This window comes from Rhinoraja longicauda, chromosome 5 (assembly GCF_053455715.1).
Source record: "Rhinoraja longicauda isolate Sanriku21f chromosome 5, sRhiLon1.1, whole genome shotgun sequence".
Taxonomy (NCBI): Eukaryota; Metazoa; Chordata; class Chondrichthyes; order Rajiformes; family Arhynchobatidae; genus Rhinoraja; species Rhinoraja longicauda.
Window position 1 is genome coordinate 39,622,054 of NC_135957.1, and position 21,367 is coordinate 39,643,420.

The 21,367-nt window shown below is 41.7% G+C and overlaps 1 protein-coding gene across 3 annotated transcripts in view; it reads left to right on the top strand.

The window, feature by feature from the left end:
- Positions 1 to 12,397: 12,397 nt before the first annotated feature.
- Positions 12,398 to 21,367, top strand: part of ldah (lipid droplet associated hydrolase) — a 229,875-nt gene continuing 220,905 nt past the window's right edge. For 2 of the 3 annotated variants that reach the window (XM_078399330.1, XM_078399332.1), the window contains exon 1: positions 13,526 to 13,592. The gene's annotated coding sequence lies outside the window, so the exon portion shown is untranslated. Of the gene's footprint in view, positions 12,451 to 13,525; positions 13,593 to 21,367 lie in introns of those variants that run through there. The other variant, XM_078399331.1, reaches the window with a different exon arrangement.

A 21,367-nucleotide genomic window follows, 5' to 3' on the forward strand; every position in this document is an offset into this window, starting at 1 on the left:
AGTACACTCAACATACAATTTATTATCTGAATCTGGATCATTTAGAATTGTTTATTTTTGCCATTGCCCCTTTGGAACTCAAATACAGTATGAGAGATATCACAGTGTAATATGAGGCTATCATTTCTGAACCATATTAGATCTTTTGTTCGTCCATTTATTTTTCATCCATTGCTATTCAAAATTGCTTTCCTGATGTCCTGCCTTCTTTTAAAAGCTTCCTGAAAATCTGCCGCCTATTTCATTATATTTTTATCCAAGCAAGTTACCTGATCTTTACAGTCTCTTCCAACTTCATGGCTGTTCAACTCAACCCACTTAAACTCCATTCTCAACTTGTCCTCCCATTGATCAGTCCGATATCCTATTCAACTCAATATTTTCCCAATTACCAGTAAGTAATCCCAAAGGGGTCATCTATGGTCATTGGTGGAACCTCAACTCTTCCAGATTTCAAGCTAAAACCAGCTGCATCCCTGCTCTCCCATAAATATTCTTGAGGATTTGATATTCTTTTTTAGTACCAATACTCTCCTTCTTCAAAATTCTTTCCAGAATATGTGGAAAAATGGATGGTTTCTTTTACAAACTTTTTATTCAGTCCTTATGGCTGCCAAAGGCAATTCAGTGTGTTGCTTAAATCATTTCCAGTTTCATGTAAAATGTGCAGTCATTTCAAATTGGAGTTTGTTTTATTTCTATTTTTCCTCTTGTTTCTAACCAAACAAAGCTCTTTTGTTTACTTTCTACCATTCTGCACTGTTTCTCAATTTGTTCACCACTTTGATCCCACTTCTAATGCCAAGTATTTTTTATTGCTTTTAACTTGTTTCAACATTCTTTGTTATCCAAGATTAATGAAAGGAACTACTCTTGCAAATAATATGAAATGCAGCGGTTCAACCTCTCCGAACAAATTGCAGGTACAAATTTCTGTTCAAAACCAGACTGCCTTCCACCAACACTGTCAGACTAACTGGCAAAGTAAAAAAAATTGTAATTATAATCTATTGCCGATAAATTTAATTTGTGTTTACTGCCCATTCATTATTAAAGAATGCACTCTTTCTCGCAGAGGTGTTATCACTGTTGCCCACATGAGACCATTGAAGGCATTAAGTACTTCTTATAATGTGGACTTTATTAAAGCATTTCTCAGCTTCAAAACACATTAGGGATAAAGAGATTATAAAACGTGCTAAACATTCATCTTGCTTTTTTTTTATAAAGAGGACACAGAGTTAATTCAGTGCTTTAGGGCTTTGGCCAATCCTATTCTTTCAGTCGGTTGTAAAAGGGTCCAACATGAAGGATGCTCAATCCTTATCATTGTGGAATGGAATGCTTGGCAGGAAACCTTTTAGAAACAATGGTTGCTACTGGTTAATAGTTAATGGCCGACATTTTGATTGATCCTAGTAGAAGCTTCACTTCTTTTGTTATGTCATGTCACTAATAGAAGAGTCCTTTTTAATTTTGTGTCAGCTTCAGTCATTGAACAGAAGCATCCATTTTTCTTTTGTAATTATTTTATGTCACTAATTCATTGCAATTTGTCAATAGATTGAAACAATAAATGTCATGGCTTACAATCAGTGTAAATTTAGTGATAAATGTGCAAATAAGTGCCTTTATACTTAGTGACAATGGCTAGTTATTAAGATGCTATCTTTTCACACCCACAAACGAGCAGTCACGTACTTTGTGTCTTTCTATGGTTCTTTATGTTTTATGTTATTTGATGATAGTGCTTTTATTGTTAATTTAGTAACATCTGGTTTACATTGGTCTTTCTTTATTTTGAGCCAGATTTTCTGAAATTTGTTTTGTGCTACAGGTCTAATTGATATTTTGTTCAAATCAACTACTTATTTAGCCGAGTTTGAACAGATTTGTATACCTTAAGGGGACATCTGAAAACAATGAGAATCATGTAAGAAGAGCACACAAATACCACTTATGAAAATAGTTGAGTTATATATTTTTTAATTGCACCACTTTTAACATATTTTGTGGCCAAACAGCATGAAACAATTGTTGGAAGCACCAAGAGAGTAGACAATGAAACACAGAAAGCTTTGCTAAAGGGATGACCAGCATTGTGCAAATCACATTAGCGATTAGTTTTGCAAAATGATCTTAATTTACGTGTAAAAAAAAAAAAGAATTTAGGATCACCACATTGAACAAAACCATTGTGTCAGAGGCCTGTGTCAGGGGGTTTAGTTGTGACTATCATGACCAGAGTACCAAAAATTGCACATTTGTTGGGCCTTTTCTTGTGCTATATTGTTCTATGTTCCAAGTTCAAAAGAGAGCTATTTCATTCCAACTGCTTTTCCACTGTGTTGCCATATTGTCTCTATAAAGTATCAACCGACATGTCAGACAAAGGACTCTAAACCAAGGTTTAGTACAACTTAATCTTTATTATCACTTGGATTACTTAGGCATACATGCAAACCACTGACTTCTAATAACTTAACATTTGATTTACTGTCCCAGCTTATCACTTTTTACACTAGATCAAAAGACTCACGGCTTGGACTCAAATACAACCCCCTATGAATGAATAGGCCAGATTCAATCTGCTAGTAGGGGGTAGTCTTCTTTGAGGTTTGAACTCGGGGTTCTCAGTCTTGCGATGGGTGTTTCCAGGATTGCTGCCGCCGATGTCTCGGACCTCTTTTCTTTTACACAATTTTTCCTTCAATCTTCTAAAGGAAGCATTTGTTCTAACAACTGAAGTCATTTCAAATTGTTACCCATCCAAGGGCTGAATAAACAGAACACATATTTGTTCCATATCATGCTAGAGAATTATTTACTTTGTTGCCTATTCCTATTTTTCTTCTCATCACTTACGTCCCTTTGCAAAATGGCTGTTTCCAGTTGACATCCTTCTCCAGGCCACATCATAGCCATGAAGTTATCTTCAGCTAGGCTCTCACTGGATCTCGATCCTGACCTTTTTCTTTATGGTTCTTTGTTTTCATGGTCCCAGCATATCTCCCTGTCTCGCTCTCTTTCTCTCTCTAACAGTGTCCTACCAGAGTCTGTTGGGATATCTTGTCTCTGGCCACAACTGCTTCTCAAATAACCACAGGGTGTGTCATTCCAATGTATCCACAAATATGACTATTTGGAGCAACAGATTGATGAACAGGATGCAGAGGGAACTTCTGGGGTAAAGGTGGAACAAATGACTCAATACTGTTCATATTTTCAAGAATCCTCTTAACAAGCCTCTCAATCAATTGTAATAAAAAGAGAAAATGCTGGAGAATCTCAGGTCAGGCTGTAAATGTGGAAAGAGAAATAGTTAACATTTCTGGTGGAAGATCTTTCATTGGAACTGTGAAAGTGTGAAAGCAATTTAATCTAAATATCAGAGAGGATCGGGAGCGTAATGGGTGGAACAAATGGAGTGCCTGTAATACATTGGAATGACCTTGGCATTGAATGAAAGTAAAGCTGCTTTGTCTGTGTAATGTATTATTAACATTATGAAGTCTAGCCTACTGGGATGTTTTAAGTAGGCCAGAATTTGCAAATGAAAGAAAACAAGAGAGAGCAATGACAAGCAATCAACAGATCTTGGAGCACTGCATGCAATTCTGGTCACCCCATTACAGGAAGGATGTGGAGGCTTTGGAAAGGGGAAAGAAGAGGTTTGCCAGAATGCTGCCTGGATTAGGGGGTATTAGGGGGGCTCCCGACATCGAAGCCCCCGCCGGGCAGAGAAAATCCCGCGGCCTATTTCAGGCCACGCCAGACAGTGAAAAGTTCGCGGCGGGCCGACCCAAGCCCCGCGAAGACGCTGTCGCTGCCGGAGCTCCCGATGTCGGCCCCCACCCAGGGGCCTGCGGGCTTCCGACGTCCAGGCGGCCCGCGCCGAAGCCTCCGAAGACGAGTCACAGCCGCTTCTGCAGCATCCGAAGGCAGCCAGCGCCGCAGGTGGTGAGTCCTGGCCGCGGGCTTTGCGAACCAGAGCCCAGGTGGTCCCAGGTGCATGGCCGATGGTAGGCCGCAGCGGGAACGGAGACACGACACAGAAACAAAGGTCGCGTCTCCGTTCGGGAGAGAGAATTTTACAGTTCCCGTTCCCTGAAGTGCAATCTCTGTCCTTTCACCTCTTCCCCTTACACCATCTAGAGACCCAGGCATTCTTTCCAGGTAAGGCAGTGAATTCAGTGACTTGCACTGAATTGTGTTCACAATGTGGTTTCCTCTGTAATGGAAAAACCAAATGCAGATTGAGTGATCACTTAGTGGAGCACCTGTGCTCAGTCTGCTGGCGTGACCCTGAACTTCTGGTTGTTTACTATTTCAATTCATCATCCTCTCTGCCCATGGCTGCCTGCACAGTTACAATGAGACCCAATGTAACATCATCTCATTTTCAACAGGGAATATTGCTGCCTGGAGGAGCCAATATTGCAATCTGAAACTTCAGATAACTTGCCTTTTCTTTCTGTTTGTGTCAAGACTAACCATTAATGCCTGCCATGCCTCTTCCCCCTCCATTTTTTTTCTCTTTTCTTTGTACATTGTCTGTTTATACAAGGCCAGACTATACAAAATCATCCAAACTAAGGAGTGCAACTGTCTATTCAATGGCTGCATTATTCTACACTATTGCGTGCTTTTTTCCTGTGCAATAAATTATTTTCAGATGTTGATATCTGCAATATCCCAGATGTGCCATGAGATGAAAAGCCATTATAAGATAGTAAACCCTCGTAATAATGGACCTTAGTGGTGGGGGGCAGGGAATGGTGTCCTTTATTTCCGAATGTCCGCTATAACTTAGTAAGGTATTACCATTGTATGAGTAGTAGAAACAAACAACACAGTTGCTGGTTATTACATAAAAGGACACAAAATGTTGGAGTAACTCAGTAGATCAGGCAGCATCTCTGGAGAACATGGATAGGTGATGTTTCAGATCAAGACCCTTCTTCAGAATCTTGGTCCGCAACTGGGCCTGGAATTTTTTTAGATTTAGAGATACAGCGCGGAAACAGGCCCTTCGGCCCACCGGGTCCGCGATGCCCAGCGATCCCCGCACACTAACACTATCCTACACTCACTAGGGACAATTTTTACATATTAGCCGGTCAATTAACCTACATACCTGTAGGTCTTTGGAGTGTGGGAGGAAACTGAAGATCTCGGAGAAAACCCACGCAGGTCACGGGGAGAAAGTACAAACTCTGTACAGATGGCGCCCGTAGTCAGGATCGAACCTGAGTCTCCGGCGCTGCATTTGTTGTAAGGCAGCAACTCTACCGCTGCGCCACCGTGCCGCCAAAGTGAATCCAAGTGAGTTGACGGCCACGACCTGCTGGCGGCCAGGGAAAAGGTGAGGATCGGCGGAGTCAATGGTCATGGCCCGCGGACAGCCGGAGTGCTAAAGGTCAGCGTTGGCAGCGACAGGAGTAGCCTGGAAGCGGCAGGGGAGGTTGTGCAAGCCGGAGGTGGTGTGGGCAACTCATCCATTATAAAGTCCATTAAAACAAGGATTTACTGTAAATAGACACAAAATGCTGGAGTAACTCAACGGCCCAGGCAACTTCTCTGGATAGAAGGAATGGGTGATGTTTCATTTCAGGGAGGAATATTGCAATGAGTAAGAAGATAACTTGGTACTCTGATTTGAAAAATGGCAACAAAAGAGGTAAAAGGGATCTCCATAAGCATATTACCTAGCAAATCTAGGGAGAGGGGCAAGATTAGGTTCCATTTCTTGGCACTGTGAATATCTTTAAATGTCCAACATAGCATTTTCTGGTGTGCTTGCACTGTTGTGAGCTGAATTATGCCAGATGACATTATGGTGACTAGGGTTACTGTGCATGTCCTGAGTTTTCATCAGGCCACCAACTTGCATGTGATACTGATTTGATATTATCACTACCTTTTAGAAGCGCACTAATCCAACTAAAACTAACTCTTCATCTCGTACAGATGCAGCCAAATTCCAGAACCAGGGGACACAGTCTAGGAATATAGGGGAGGCCATTTAAAACTGAGGTGGGAAGAAACTTTTTCACCCAGAGAGTTGTGAATTTGTGGAATTCTCTGCCACAGAAGGCAGTAGAGACCAATTGACTGGATGAATTTAAAAGAGTTAGATAGAGCTCTAGGGGCTAGTGGAATCAAGGGATATGAGGAGAAGGCAGGCATAGATTACTAATTGTGGATGATCAATCATGATCGCAATGAATGGCAGTGCTGGCTCGAAGGGCCAAATGGCCTCCTCCTGCATCTATTTTCTATAAGCTATTATGCTATAATTAAGTGCAAGACACTAGCTGACTATTGACAAACATCGTCTGTCCATTTCCTTCCACAGATGATGCCTGACCTGTTGAGTTAAAACAGCACTTTGTGTTTTTCTCAAGATTATCAGCATTTACAATTCCTTTCGTCTCCAGCTGGCAATTGAGCTGTTTCTTTCTTGTGCTGCCATCAAAAGTCTGCTAAATCATTATCACTCTTCCTAAAGGATTTGCTTTGACATTACAAATCAACCATGTCTCATGACACAAGATAATGTCGAAGATACTCTACCCTACATCTGGTTCCATGATACATAGTTCCAAAAAACTGTCCCAGTTGCATTCTATGAACTCACTCTTCCAATTTCTTCCGCCAATTTGTTTGCCCAGTCTCTTTCAAGATTGAATTCTTCCATAATTATCATATAATCATTGTTACAATTTTTTCCCCTGTGTCTTGATTAATTCTCTCTCCACACGTTAACTGAAAAAGTTAAAGGCTGTATCAAATCTAAAGGCACAGCATGTAATTGTGCAAAGACTTGAGTTGATGAGAAGATTGGACTGAACCTAGAAAATAGCAAAGAATGACTAAAAGGTCATAAAGAAGGAAAAATTGGAATATGCTAAAAATTGTAGATTAAGTTAGTCAGAAATATAAAAACAGATGATAGTACAAGATTTTGTAATATTGGAAGCAAAAGTTAACAAAACAATGAAAGGTGGATCTTGTGATTTAATAATGGAAAACAAGTAGATCGCAGATGTATTAAACAGGTTGCTTCACGATAGAGCATCAAAGTACTACCTCGGAAATAGCTGTAAATTGGGAATTGGAAGGGAGCAGCTGACTCAGAATTACAATAATCCACCAGGGGAATGGTACTGAGCAAATTGTTGAAACACCTGTGGGATGACAAGTCTCTGGAACCTGATAGACTTCATTCAAGGGTTTTTAAATATATATATTGTCAGATCAGTTGGTGTGTTGGTTTAATTCTCCAAACCTGTTGTCAGTGGAACTGAATACAAAACCTGAGAGGTTATGAACAATGAAAAATAAACATCTGGAATACAGTGTACAGTATTGTCTTCTCATTTAAGGAAAGATTTTAAACCAATGGAAGTAATTCAGAGAAGGCTCTCTCAACTGATAGCTGAAATGGACAGGTGTATTGTGAGACAAAATTGGACAAGCTAGTTTTTATCCTCTGGAGCTCAGAAAAATAAGAGAGGACCTGAGTGAAACAGATAATATCTCGAGGGACCTAATTAAGGCAGATATGGAAAGGTGATACTCTTTAGCGGGAAAATCAAAAACTAGAGCTATTTGTTTAAATATAAGGAGTCACCCATTTAAAACAAGAAATGAAGCAAAATGTAAGGTTGACATTCTCTGAAGCTCTCTTCTTCACAAAGTAGTAGAAGCAGAGACAAATAGTTTTAAGGCTGAGAGAAGTTGACATTTGATAAACAAGTGAATAGGCTGGAGAAGAGAGTTGGGGTTACAGTCAGGTGAGTCGTGACCTTTTTTTAAAAATGGTGGAGCAGCTTGAGGTATGAAGTGGTGTATTCCTGCTCCTAATTAATATTTATGTTGTTGCTATTAGGGTACCTGTAAACTCCTCCAAACCAGTGTTTTGTTCCTTTCCAACTCTTGCTCCTGAATGGTATGCTGTGTTGTGGTGCAATTTCCAGATTGCTCATCATTCCTATAGTATTTGTTCACATCATTTTAGGACCATTTACCCATTGAGCTAGACCAAGGGGTGAAGCTCCTCCTTCACTCATAAGTTCATAAGTGATAGGAGCAGAATTAGACCATTTGGCCCATCAAGTCTACTCTGCCATTCAATCATTGCTGATCTATCTTTTCCTCAACCCCATTCCCCTGACACCCGTACTAATCAAGAATCTATCTCTGCCTTAAAAATATCCATTGACGGCCTCTGCAGCCTTCTGTGGCAATGAATTCCACAGATTCATCATCCTGCCTGACACACAGTTACATTCTTCAATCCCTAAATTCTGCCCAAGTCCAGATAATTGCTCAGCCTAAGGGGCATGACTATCTCCTGGAAAGAGCTGCACAGGATTCCCTGATGCTTTGCAATGTTTGGCACTTCAACTCCAGTTTCACCAGGCCAGCGCCAAAGTTCCTCAAGATACAAATGTTTACCACAGATGTGGTTTTCTGGGGATCTCATTTATCTCTATCAACTCACACATGCTGCTACCAATCATCTTCCCCATCATCTTCCTTGTGCCTTCATTTATATCAGTTGATTTTTAAATTCAGCTGATATTTTATACGTTCTTTTGCTGGGCAATTTAATAAAAGTTAATTAGCTGTACTATTTATTATTCTAAATCTGTGTATTTTCCACTATGGTTGGTGGAAGGCTGATGACAGCTGTCTGGTCACTACAATTGAACTGCCATAGAAGCTACATCAATGGTCACCAGCTGCAGCATGCTGGCTGGATCATGGTTTAATCTGTCATGTACTGTTGTTTGGCTCAGTTTAAATACTGGATCATTCAAGTAAAACCTGCTCCCCCTTTACATTTCCTGGAAAATATTCTTTCCAATGCAGATGAACATGTTTCCCATTGTCTATGTGATTTTTTTTTTGTGTGGGCTTTATCTGTTTTTTCCCCCTCTAATCAATTACATTTATCTATCTTTTCCCAGCTCCTACAGCAAATCCAGTCATGTTGTATTATGAGAGGAACAAAATTGAAACATCACACCATAATCATGCTGTAACATTTAGGGCCAAGTATACAATATGTGGCTGGAGGGGGTATAGTTTCTGAACATGCCTTCTATTTTTATTTTCAAATAGTACCAGCACATCTAGGGCTTTTCCTGAAAATAAAGTTTAGCTGGATCATGTTGTTATTCTGAAATTCAAATCAACTGTTGTCCAATCGACAACTTCAAAGTTGTGAACACTGCCCAGTCCATCACCGGCTCTGATCTCCCCACCATCGAAGGGATTTATTGGAGTCGCTGCCTCAAAAAGACAGCCAGCATCACCAGAGACCCATACCATCCTGTGGCCACACACTCATTTCACCCCTGCCATCGGGAAGAAGGTACAAGAGCCTGAAAACTGTAACATCCAGGTTCAGGAACTACTTCTTCCCTGCAGCCATCAGGCTATGAAACACTACAACCTCAAGCTGTACAAGCTCTGTACTACAATAGACTATTATTATTATTATTATTGCACTGCTATTGTTTGTTTTTTTGAGTATGTGTGTTTGTATATATATATATATATATGGGTGTGTGTACTTGTGAGTTTGTGTATATATACACACTGAACTTTTTTTCTTTTGTTTATCATATTGTTTACAGTGTGCTATGTTTACATATTCTGTTGCGCAGCAAGTAAGAATTTCATTGTTCTATCTGGGACATATGACAATAAAACACTCTTGACTCTTGACTCTTGACTATTAAACATGTTTGCCTCGAGTATGGTCCTCTCACCATTTATGTGGCAGATTCTTACCTATTATTCTGTTAACAGTGTTTTATTTGGAAGAGGTTGTTAATAACATTTCTTAAATTCACCATATACTAGTGTTTGAAGAAACAAAGAAGCGATTGAGACTTTTCTGACTTGATGAAAGTATATTCCTGTTATCTCGACATATCTAGCGATGCATTACAATGTAGTCCAGAGTATGTGGCATTATTTTAGCATGATGTATCCTGCAGAATATTGCCATCAGACATGGCAGAGAGCCAGGAGTGAGCTAAGGAAAGATCAAACATGGAAGGAAAATGCCTCGGACGTAATAGATGATCTTTCCCAAGTTCAGTTATGTTTGATTACATTACCCGTAACAGATGCAGACTGGGGATAAAATGACCAGAAACATCCTGGTTTGAGTGTTTCTTGAAAGGCCCGAATGTCAGACATCAGTGATCCAGAATATTTCTCGATGAGGTCAGATAGAGTAACTAGATATGTCAATCAAAAATAAGTACCAGACCTTTGTGAATACTGCACAATAAGAACATTTATTTTAACAAACAGCCTGTTGTTGAAAATAATTACAGGTTTTCATCACTCGAAATTAATACACAACTGTAAATAGGTGTTGGGTCAGATACTTGAGAGAAAGGGATGCAAATTATATTAATTGACCTTAGCACAAATTATAGTAGTATTTATTTATTTATTTGTGTTATGGTTCATGTATCTCTGAATATTTATTAATACAAGTATATTGTGATGTTCAAGCATTTAATTGAGTCATTCTCTCCTTAGATAGACACAAAATGCTGGAGTAACTCAGCATCTCCGGAGAAAAGGAATAGGTGACATTTCGGGTCAAGACCCTTCCTCAGAAGTTACTCCAGCATTTTGTATCAATCTTCGGTGTAAACCAGCATCTGCATTTCCTTCTTATTCATTCCCTCCTTACATTGGTCACAAACAATGTTGCAAACAATCTTCAAGTCTTTTGCAAAATATATACACACCATCAGGCAAGATGCACTCCTGGAAAGACACACTGAATTTACACAGTACCAAGTTTGCCCTTGTATCCTTGGTGTGTAGTCATATGTGGAACATAATGAGCCCTTAAAGGGCATCAATCTTCCCAAATACACAAGCAGCTTCTACATGATTGTATGCCTCTGAATAAATCAAGCGCCAATTAATGTTACGCCTGTAATCTCTTAAAGGTAAGTGACAACTGATTTCAAACGCTGTTGGAAATCAGTGCAAGTTGTGATCTATTGCATACAAGGTCAGTAAAGCCAGCGACAGATCATATCTACCAGCACTAGCTCTATCGCACCTCAATGTTCATATGCATATACCTCATGCCTCCCATTCACAAACAATTATACATCCATAATAACTATTGCATACACACACACACACACACACTGAATCATATTTACCTCATCTCTCTCTTTAAGGAAAGTCCATGTGTAAATTTTGGAGTCAAGGTGTGTGAATGAATGTGATAGTGCTTGGTGTAGAATATGGGATTTGCAATTATTTCTTTTTTGCCTAAACCATAAAAGTGAAATCATTAATTTTTGGAATACTAAAACCAGATTGATCATACAAAAAATCTGGCTTCAGCAAGTTACTATGTGTGAGGTATCTGGATTTCAAGGATAACCTCATTGAAATCTATTGCCTATTCTTGCCATAATTCCACTTCAGAGCAGAACAAGTACAGCACTGCAAATGCCTTTCAAGATGACTGTGAACTTGAAAACACCTGCTGAATCCATCAAAACTTGAGCTGGACAGATTTGCCACTTCTCAAAGTTTACAGCCTGCAGTTCAAAACTGAGGTCATTGATGCCTTCTGTTCAAAGACAACTAAATATGTTTCATTCTCTATTGCCAAACCACTGCTGACAGTTTCATGAGATCTGTCCTCTAGTGCAAGGTGCCATTGACTGTACACAAGGCACTTCGCAGGTACCGAATGTCAACTCAAAGATTCACTGTAACCAAAATAAGGGAAGGGACAGAAATCCAGAAATTGATTAAAAAAATTCACAGGCCTGATGACAATAATAAGTTGGCAAAAAATATATATTTCTGGTGGCCATTGGGAAATTCAGCCCATAAGTTTTTACCAGGATTTCTGATAGCATTAAAAATGTTGTCCCAGTTTTAAAATGCTTTAATGGACTTCAGCAATACCACAATGTCAATTTTTTGACTTCTCTGTGATCCTCAAAATTATAGGTCTGAAACAACATTTCTTGTTGAAATACAGAACAACCTTTTTATACTCAACATTATTTTGCCCCAATCTGCACTATTTAATGTTTCAGCACTCAAAGTATATTCCTTCCCAAGCTTCTCCAAAACAATCTGTACCCTCACCGCTTATTCTGCCGGCTGCTCACACTTAAAATTGCATCAAACTTGTCCCTCCAACAACTTTTTTGCAGGAAGAACTCATTTCCACTTGTCTCTCTCTTTCCCACTTCACCATGCAAAAGAGAGGCATCGATATGATACATGGAGTCTTTTTTTCCCAGGGAAGAAATAGGGGCGGAAAGGGGTGGCACGGCGGTAGAGTTGCTCCCTCACTGCGCCAGAGGCCGGGGTTCAATCCTGACTGCAGGTGCTGTCTGTAGAGAGTTTGTACATTCTACCTGTGACCACGTGAGTTTTCTCCAGGTGCTCCGGTTTCGTCCCGCATTCCAAAGACGTGCAGGTTTGTAGGTTAATTGGCCTCTGTAAATTGCCCCTAGTGTGTAGATATAACTCGTGAATCATTGGTCGGCACAGAGCAGGTGAACCGTAGGGCCTATTTCCACAATGTGAGAAAGAGCAAATTTAAAGGAGATCTACAAGGCAACGTTTTCTTTCACAGAGAGTGATAGGCGCCTGGAACGCACTGCCACTGGCAGGGGTGGGAACATACACAATTGCAATGTTTAAAAGGCATTTAGACAGACACATTATCAGACAGGGAGCGGAGGAATAGGGACCATGTGCAGGCAGATGTGGTTTACAATGGCATTGTGCACCCAAAGGGCAGTCTCCAGTGTTGTACTTTAAATGGACATTTGTCTGCACCTAACACTTGCAGGATGAACCAGTGGCATCGGTGTTATCACAGCCACCTGTAAGGAAAACTTGGAAGAAGCGTAGGCCTTATGACCCTACACATCCTGAGTTTAGATGAACCCAACTTATCTGGACCTATCTGACAGGTCAAACCCAAGAAGCCATCATACAGGGTGGAAACAGGCCCAACTCATCCAAGTCACTTCTCCTTCATGAACTCGGTGATCTCCAGCACCCTCAGGTTCACACTCACCCCTGTGTCTGTGACTGGTCTGTTATCGGGGTCGAAGTCAGGTCGCCGTGCCTTTAGCCTCGGGGTCCTGCAGGTCACTGCCACTAAACTCTGCCGTGTGTGTCACCGCAGAGAGGACATCTGTTCTAGAACAGGCCATGCAATGATCTGCGAGCTTTCTCTCATCTCATCGTATTATTTCCAATTCATTCACAAAGATGGCAATGTACTTGCCCCTTTTAAAAATAAAATGTAGCCGTGCCGTTTTGTGGCAATTGTCTCGGGGCAAGAGTCCGCCCGGGTGTGGCGCAGCAGCAGCGGCGGCCGAGGGAGGGGGTTGTCTTCGCAGGCGGAGGGGAGGGGAGGGGGGGGGACACACGGTTGTTCGGTCCCGGTCAGGGTGGCGGCGGAACCTTAAGACAGCAGCAGGAGGGCGGGGGAAGGAGATCCAGGACGGAGCGGCGTGGTGTACACAAGAAGAGGTCACACAGGGAGGATAGAGGTGAGAGAGAGGAGGGGAAAGAGAGATAGGAGGGAGAGGAAGATAGGAGGGGGGAGAGAGAGAGGAGGGGGGAAAGAGGAGGGGAGAGAGAGAGGAGCGGGGGAGAGGGAGAGAGAGAGAGGAGGGGAGAGAGAGGAGGGGAGAGAGGAGGGGAGAGAGAGAGGGGGAGAGAGAGAGAGAGGATGGGAGAGGGGATGGGAGAGAGAGGATGGGAGAGAGGGGATGGGAGAGAGAGAGAGAGAGAGAGAGAGAGAGAGAGAGAGAGAGAGAGAGAGAGAGAGAGAGATGAAGGTAGCAAGTAGAGAGAGCAGAAAGGTTAAAAAAGGGGAAGGAAGGTGTAAGGGGCATAGAAGAGAGTGGGGATAAAGGTGGGGTTAAGGACCAGTGAGGGGTGGATCAGAGAGGAATGGGGAGGGTGGTGGGTGATGGAAGTTTTGAGGGAGTGGAGTAAAGGGAAGTGCAGCAGAGGAGGTGGAATTGCGGAGCAGGAATGAGGGAAATGTGGAGGGAGGGGCAAAGAGGGGTGAGGTAAGTGGATCAAAGTAGCCAAGAGGGAGACGAGGGGGAAACGGATTGGTGTGGGAGGTGGAGAATAGATGCAGAAGGGTGAGGGGAGGAGGTGAATTAAATGAGGCAAGATGGAGGGAGCAAGCGAGGGATAGGAGTTTATGGTATAACTAAAGAGAGAAGAGATGTAAAGCCCGATTGTTGAGATAGATTGGAAAGTGAAATTAGAATAGGATTAAAAAGTGGAATGAGGCTATATGTGAAAATAGGGAGGATGAAGATATATTTCAGAGTGAGGCAGACCCAATGCCCAACTCTCTTTTTCCTGTTTCCACCCAGTCCTTTTCACTTCTCTCACCATCACTCTGAAATATATCTTCATCCTCCCTATTTTCACATATAGCCTCATTCCACTTTTTAATCCTATTCTAATTTCACTTTCCAATGTATCTCAACAATACATCCTTTACATCTCTTCTCTCTTTAGTTATACCATAAACTCCTATCCCTCGCTTGCTCCCTCCATCTTGCCTCATTTAATTCACCTCTTCCCTCCCTCACCCTTCTGCACCTATTTAATGTTTATTGTTCCAGAACTTTAGGGATTCGACTGCCCATTTATAATGGTTATCGTTTGAAATTGGTGAAGAAGCTGTAGATAAATAAACTGGCACAATCTGTTGATAACTCTGATACTTTGTAGTGTCACTAATAATTTAGAAAATCAAGTTACTGTATGTTTACATTTCAATATTAACATCTATTTTATAAAATCTGTTTACCATTACATGTTGGCTTTTTAAGTGGAAGATCTGGCTCATACTGCTCTCTGATGATTAAATTCATTGAATTGTACGATGTTGATTTAATTAATTTTGCTTTGATTTCTATCCAATTGCAAAAAAAGAGAATGTAGTCAGACATTATAAAGAACCATTGTGATGTGTCTATGCAATAACATTCCCACACTGTCCATAATATTTATAAATAAATAAAGTGTCCCTGAACAATGAACACTGGGGTCAATGTATCAGGTCAGAACTTTGAGAACCAGTATTGTTTCCATAATTGCACACAAGTTATTGAATATGATGTGACAACATCCAAAGTTATCTGTCCACCTCAAGAATATTTTCAATGACATTGTGATGAATTGTCCAATGTGAAATTTATCTTTATGGTGTTTGAGGAGTCTGCAATTGCACATCTCAAGGCAAGGTAATTCTGATCAATCTTTCCTTAAATGAAAACAGAAAGTGCTGGAAGCACTCAATAGTTAACATTTTGGGTACAGGACTATTTAAGAACCGGGGAGAAAACTGAAAACAATTGTTGTTTACAATAGCAGTCAAGTTGGGAAAGGAATGAGTAGAACAAGGGGGAAATCTCTGATAGGGTGAGGCCAAATGATAGAATGTGGTAGTTATATAATTTGTTGCTAATGGTAAGACTGGGAGATACCCAGCAACCCTGTCTATCCAAATATATAAAAAAGGAAAACTGAGTCCAAATGATCACTGGCAGAAATGGCCGGTTCAGATACCTGTTCTGCCAATTCTGACAGAAAGAAAAAATGAGTTAGCTAAACTAGGTTAATTTAATTTTGATTGTGCAGATGGAAGTTGAGGTGTAGATCCTCACATTTGTGTTGGGCCATGGTGAAACTGGTAATCATTGGCAGAATGGTCAGAGTGGGATTGTGAAATTAAGTGGCAGGCAACTGGAAGCTCATGATCATTCTCATGGATTAAATACTGATGCTTTGCAAAGCAGGGGCTCAATCTGTGTCTGGTTCATCCACTGTAGAGGAGACCACATTGTAAACACCCAATACAGGACATTGAATTGGAAAAAGTGCAAATAAATTACTGCTTCACTTGGAAAGACATGGGCCTTTGGATGGTGTGAAGGGAAAATATGAAAGAACAGATGTTGCACCACCTGCAGTTGCATGGAAAAGTGCTATATGACTGGAAGTGGTACACCGGGACAAGAGCAGACTAGGGAGTTTGAAAGGCGTGATTTCTTTTGAAATGCTGAAAGGAGAGGGAAATGTGTGCGTTGGTAGTGATGGAATCTTATTATAGCTGTCAGAAATATTGAAGGATGATCCATTGAATGAGGAGTTGGAAAGCAAGGACCTGAGGAAATCTGTACATGAGGAGAGGGATAAGAGCAGAAGTCCAGGAAATAGATGAGATGTGGTCAAGAGCTCTGTACGCAGTGGTAGAATGAAAGCCATGGTTGAAGAAGAAGGAAGACATATCAAAGGCAGCATTAATGGAGCGATCGTTTCGCTGAACACCTCCACTCAGTCCGCCTGAACCTACGTGATCTCCCGGTTGCTCAGTGCTTTAACTCCCCCTCCCGTTCCCAATCTGATCTTTCTGTCCTGGGCCTCCCCCATTGTCAGAGTGAGGCCCAGTGCAAATTGGAGGAACAGCTCATATTTTGCTTGGGTAGCTTACACCCCAGCGGTATGAACATTGACTTCTCTAACTTCAAATAGCCGTTGCTTTCCCTCTCTCTCCATCCCCTCCGCCTTCTTAGTTCTCCCACCAGTCTTTCTGTCTCTGACTACATTCTATCTCTGTCCCACCCACTCCTCTGACATCAGTCTCAAGAAGGGTCTTGACCTGAAACGTCACCCATTCCTTCTGTCCAGAGATGCTGCCTGTCCCGCTGAGTTACTCCAGGATTTTGTGTCTACTGTCTATTAATTAAAGTTCTGTATTGGGCCAAGGTAAGCTTTGATGGTATTAGACTGGAACATGCAAATGTTGGTTGGAGTCAATTGTTTGTGGGCATAGGGATGACCGAAAACTTGTTTGCTTTCAAAAGTGTGAGAGTTTAAGACATGCATGTTCCTGTTTGAGTGACAGGCAAGGCAGGCGGGAGTAAGGAAGCCCGTATGACAAGAGAAATTGAAGCTCTGGTCAGGAAAAAGGAGGAGCCATGGATTGAGTATAGGCAGCTGGGATTAAGTGTATCCCTAAACGAGTAGAGGAGATTGAGAAGTATATTTAAAAAGGAAAGATTGGAGGCAAAACAGAGCATGAGAGGTAAGATTCAGGGGAATGAGGAGATTTTATGTATATTAGGGAATAAAAGGTAACAAGAGAAAGAAAATGGGGCCCCTCAGAAACCAAAGTAGTCATCTATGAGTGGAGCTGCAGGAGATTGCAAGTTCCTCGATGAATTTTTCTCCTCTGTTTTTACTACTGAGAAAGACTTGAAGACCAGGGAACATGGGAAGGTTAATGGAGTTGTCTTGAGGACAGTCTATATTACAGTCGAGGAGGTGCAAGATTTTCCAAAATATACAAAGGTAGATAAATCTCCCAAGCTTGATCAGATATATTCAAGAACACTGCTGGAAGCAAGAGAAGAAATTGCAGGAGTCCTGGCTGACATATAAGAATCCTCGTTAGACATGAGTGAGGTGCTATAAGACTGGAGTATGGCAAATGTTGTGCCTCTGGGCTGAAAAGAAAAACCTGGGAACTACAGACCTATGAGCCTAACATCTGTGGCAGGTAAGTTACTGGAGAGAATTCCGAGGGGTAAGCATTTGGAAAAACGTGTTGATTAGGGATAGTCTGTGTGTTTTTGTGCATGGACTATAGTGTCTCACGGATTTCTGTGTCTTCACAGATATTTGAGTTCTGTGGAGATGTAACCAAGAAAGCTTATCAGAGCAGGGCTGTAGCCATTGTCTATATGGACTTCAGCACTGCCTATGATTAAGTTCCACATGGTAGGTTACTCTGGAAGGTTAGATCCAGGGAGAGTGATCTAACTGGATTCAGAATTGGCTTTATGTAGGAGTATGGTAGAGGAAGATGTTTTGTGGACTGCGTCAGGGATTGGTGATGTTCCCTTTACTGTTTGTCATGTTATCAATGATTTGAATGGAAATTGAAGGCTTGATGAGTAAATTTACAGGTGACATTAAAGTAGGTGTTATTGTAGACAGTGAAGATGGTGGCCAAGATGGTGACCCCGGGTGGGGCCGTAAATGGCAGCAACGCCAACAGCCTGTCTCGTCTTTTTCTTCTTTCGCTGTTTTAGTCTGTGTTTACTTGTATGTTTTTAGTGTACCTTTAGTTTTTGTATTATGTGGGGGTGGGGGTAGGGGGGGTGGTTTGGGGGAAACCTTTTTTATCTCTTTCCTCGACTGAGATGCAACTTTCCCATCGTATCTCCGTCTGCACTGCGGCTTTAACATTGTTGAGCTGGCGGTCCCTTTGTTAGGGATCTACTGCGGGAGCTCCAACCGCAGCAGCTTCGATCCCCCTGATGCGGGAGTTTCGATCGCCCCGTCTGCGGAAGTTTCGATTGCCCTGACCGCGGGAGAAAAGGAGGAAAGAAGGTATAAGTTATCTGCCTTCCATCACAGTGGAGAATGTGAGGTTGCCGAAAAAACAAGATGGATGCGCTGCCTGCACTGGTGAGGACTCGGAGGGAGTGCAGTGACCTCGGTGTTTTGTGGGGACATGGCTCCTTGAGGATATCCCGGAGTCTAGTGCGAGTGTGGACGGATTTCTGACTGTTCGGGAGGACAGGGACTGCAGAGAGAGTGACAGCGGTCGGGCAACTCCGGTAACATCAAGGTGAAGGAGTGTGCATGTGGCCCACGCATTGAACTGATTGCTCTGGGTCTCCGCTTATGCTGTGTGCCCTGGGGATTCTCGCACGCCGTTGTGGTGGCTGTTTAAGCCTATGTTTAATTTTTATGTGGTTATGTATCTTGTTGCTTTTTTGTATGACTGTTGGCAAATCAAATTCTTTGTATGTTGACATACTTGGCTAATAAATTAATTACAAAATTAATTACAAGATTTACAGCAGGATCTTGATGAGCTCGGAAAATGGGCCGAGAAATGACTGATAGATTTTAATTCTAATGAGTGTGAGGTATAGTATTTTGTGAAGTCAAACCAGGCCACCAAATAGATGGTACCTGTACATGGATAGAAAAGGCCTAGAGTATGGGCCAAACGCAGGCAAATGGGACAAGCTTGGAAAGGGGAACATTGATCAATATTGTGCCTATGTACCTATATCCATTCTATTTGACTCAAGGTGAAGATGGAAGCATGGAAAGTAGCAGCAGAAGTGTATGTGTGTGAAAGAGCACTAAGTATTAACCAATGAAACAGTGAAAGACTAGGATTGAATCAAAGGCTGATCAGGTATCCCACAAAAGGACAGTTATAGATTGGGGCCGTGTGAATACCCAGAGCTACGTTTTTGATTGCAAGACCAGTTGTTCAATGTGAGTACTTTCAGCAAATGAATGATTATATTGGGTGAAGGGGAGATATTTAATCTGTTCAAGGTGAAGTGAAGACCCCACACCATACAGATATGGGGTGGATGTACAGAGGAATGTCCATGGTGAAGATGAACCAATTGGAAACAGTTTTAATTAGTGGACAACATCTGAAACATCCTAGATATTTTTTATTTTCTTGGATTTGGGTATTTTGGTATTTATTGCCCAACCCCTATTAACCTTAAACCCTGGTTTGCTGGGCCCTCTTGAAGTCAATCACATCAGGGGACTCAGAGGTCATATGTAGGCCAAACCGAGTAAGAGTGGCAGAAGTGAAATGCCAATATATTTGACACTTTCGAAGACCTTTGGCAAATGTACTAAAATCAGCTACACATTGCATTGTTCAGTAATCCACATTGGAATAGAGCCACTAAAAATATTAAAGCAAAAAAATAATGAAATGGATGCCTGAATGTATGAAGCCAAGATTCGGCCCACATTCTTAAAGTCTGTGCTTCCTGAAGCTGCTGAGGCAACATTGCTGCCTCTGGGTAGAACTCAGTGGAATGGAGTATTCATGGGAGAGTGCAAGGTGAGGTGTGACTACCTGAGGAAGTTCAGATAAAGGTCATTTGTATGTCTGCAGCAAACATTTGCTGAATTATTCAGAGGATGGAAACTGTGGATCTGGCGTTTTAGTGCCAGATGGACTGAGGTAAGGCCGAGGTTGGATAGTTTTATGGTGGAAAATATAGTGGGGGGTGATGGGATGTTTAAGGGAATAACATAAAGCATTTGATAGCACCTGGCAATGTAACATGCAAGCAGTACCTCAGATGTTACTCTCAAAATTGCTTTTTGGCTTTTTAATTACATAAAAAGGCTTTATAGGTCAATCCAGTGCAGTGTATGAAAGCTCCATAATAAGCAAGATCCTCAAATGATTGGTCACTGAACGGCATTGTTGGGCTCCCCTTGTAACTGTGTCAGTTTCAGTGCAACATTCTTCATTGACTTATTACAATGTCTGGCAGCTGCTGGCATTTTGCCTCACAGCTGCGATATTGGCTCTAAGCTCATAAAGGGACACATCACTATACAAAGCAGCACATGAGATAGCCATGGCAGACAAGATGAAGGGAAATCTTACGAGATTCTACAGCTATATTAAAAGCAAAAGCGGAACAAGGGAGAATAGGAAATCAGAAAAGATTCCACAAGTATATTAAGATAAAGGGTAGCAAGGGAGAGAATAGACCCCCATCAGGATTAACATGGTTGACTATGTGTCAAGCGCAGGAGGTGGGCTAATTTGTATTTACTGAGGAGAAGGTTGTGGAAGCAAAGGAAGTTAGGGAAATAAGTAGTGATGTGTTGGACCATATCAGAATTACAAAAAATGAGCAGAATAAGGTGGATAAATTCCCAGCCTCTAATCATATGTGTCCTCAGACATTGTGGGAAGCTAGGGAAGAAATTGTGGGAGCCTGGCAGAGATATTTGCATCCTCGTTAGCCACGGGGAGGATACCTTAAGACCATATGTTGTACCATTATTTAAGGACTGCAAGGTCAATGCAGGGAACTACAGGCCTCAGTAAGCCTGTCATCAGTGGTGAATAAGTTACTGGAGGGGATTCTCAGAGAGGATCTGCCAGTATTTGGATAAGCAAGGACAGATTAGGGTCTGATGAGATGAATAAAGGCAGGATGGTGGATAGACTCTGGTAAGGCCTTTGGCAAGGTCTTGCATGGTTGGCTTGGCTGGAAGGCCAGATCACGGGTTCTAGGGTAAGCTACCCAATTGGTTTCACAATTGGCTTGGTGGAAGGCATCAGAGGATGGTTGTTGTTCTTTTTGCTGACGTCTGACCAGTGGTGTGCTGCAGGCAGTGGTGTGTTTCATTTATGGGTGATCTGGGTGTCACAATTTGGGTGACAATACAGTTAATGCAGTGGTGTGTGTATGGATAACATAAGAATTGGTGA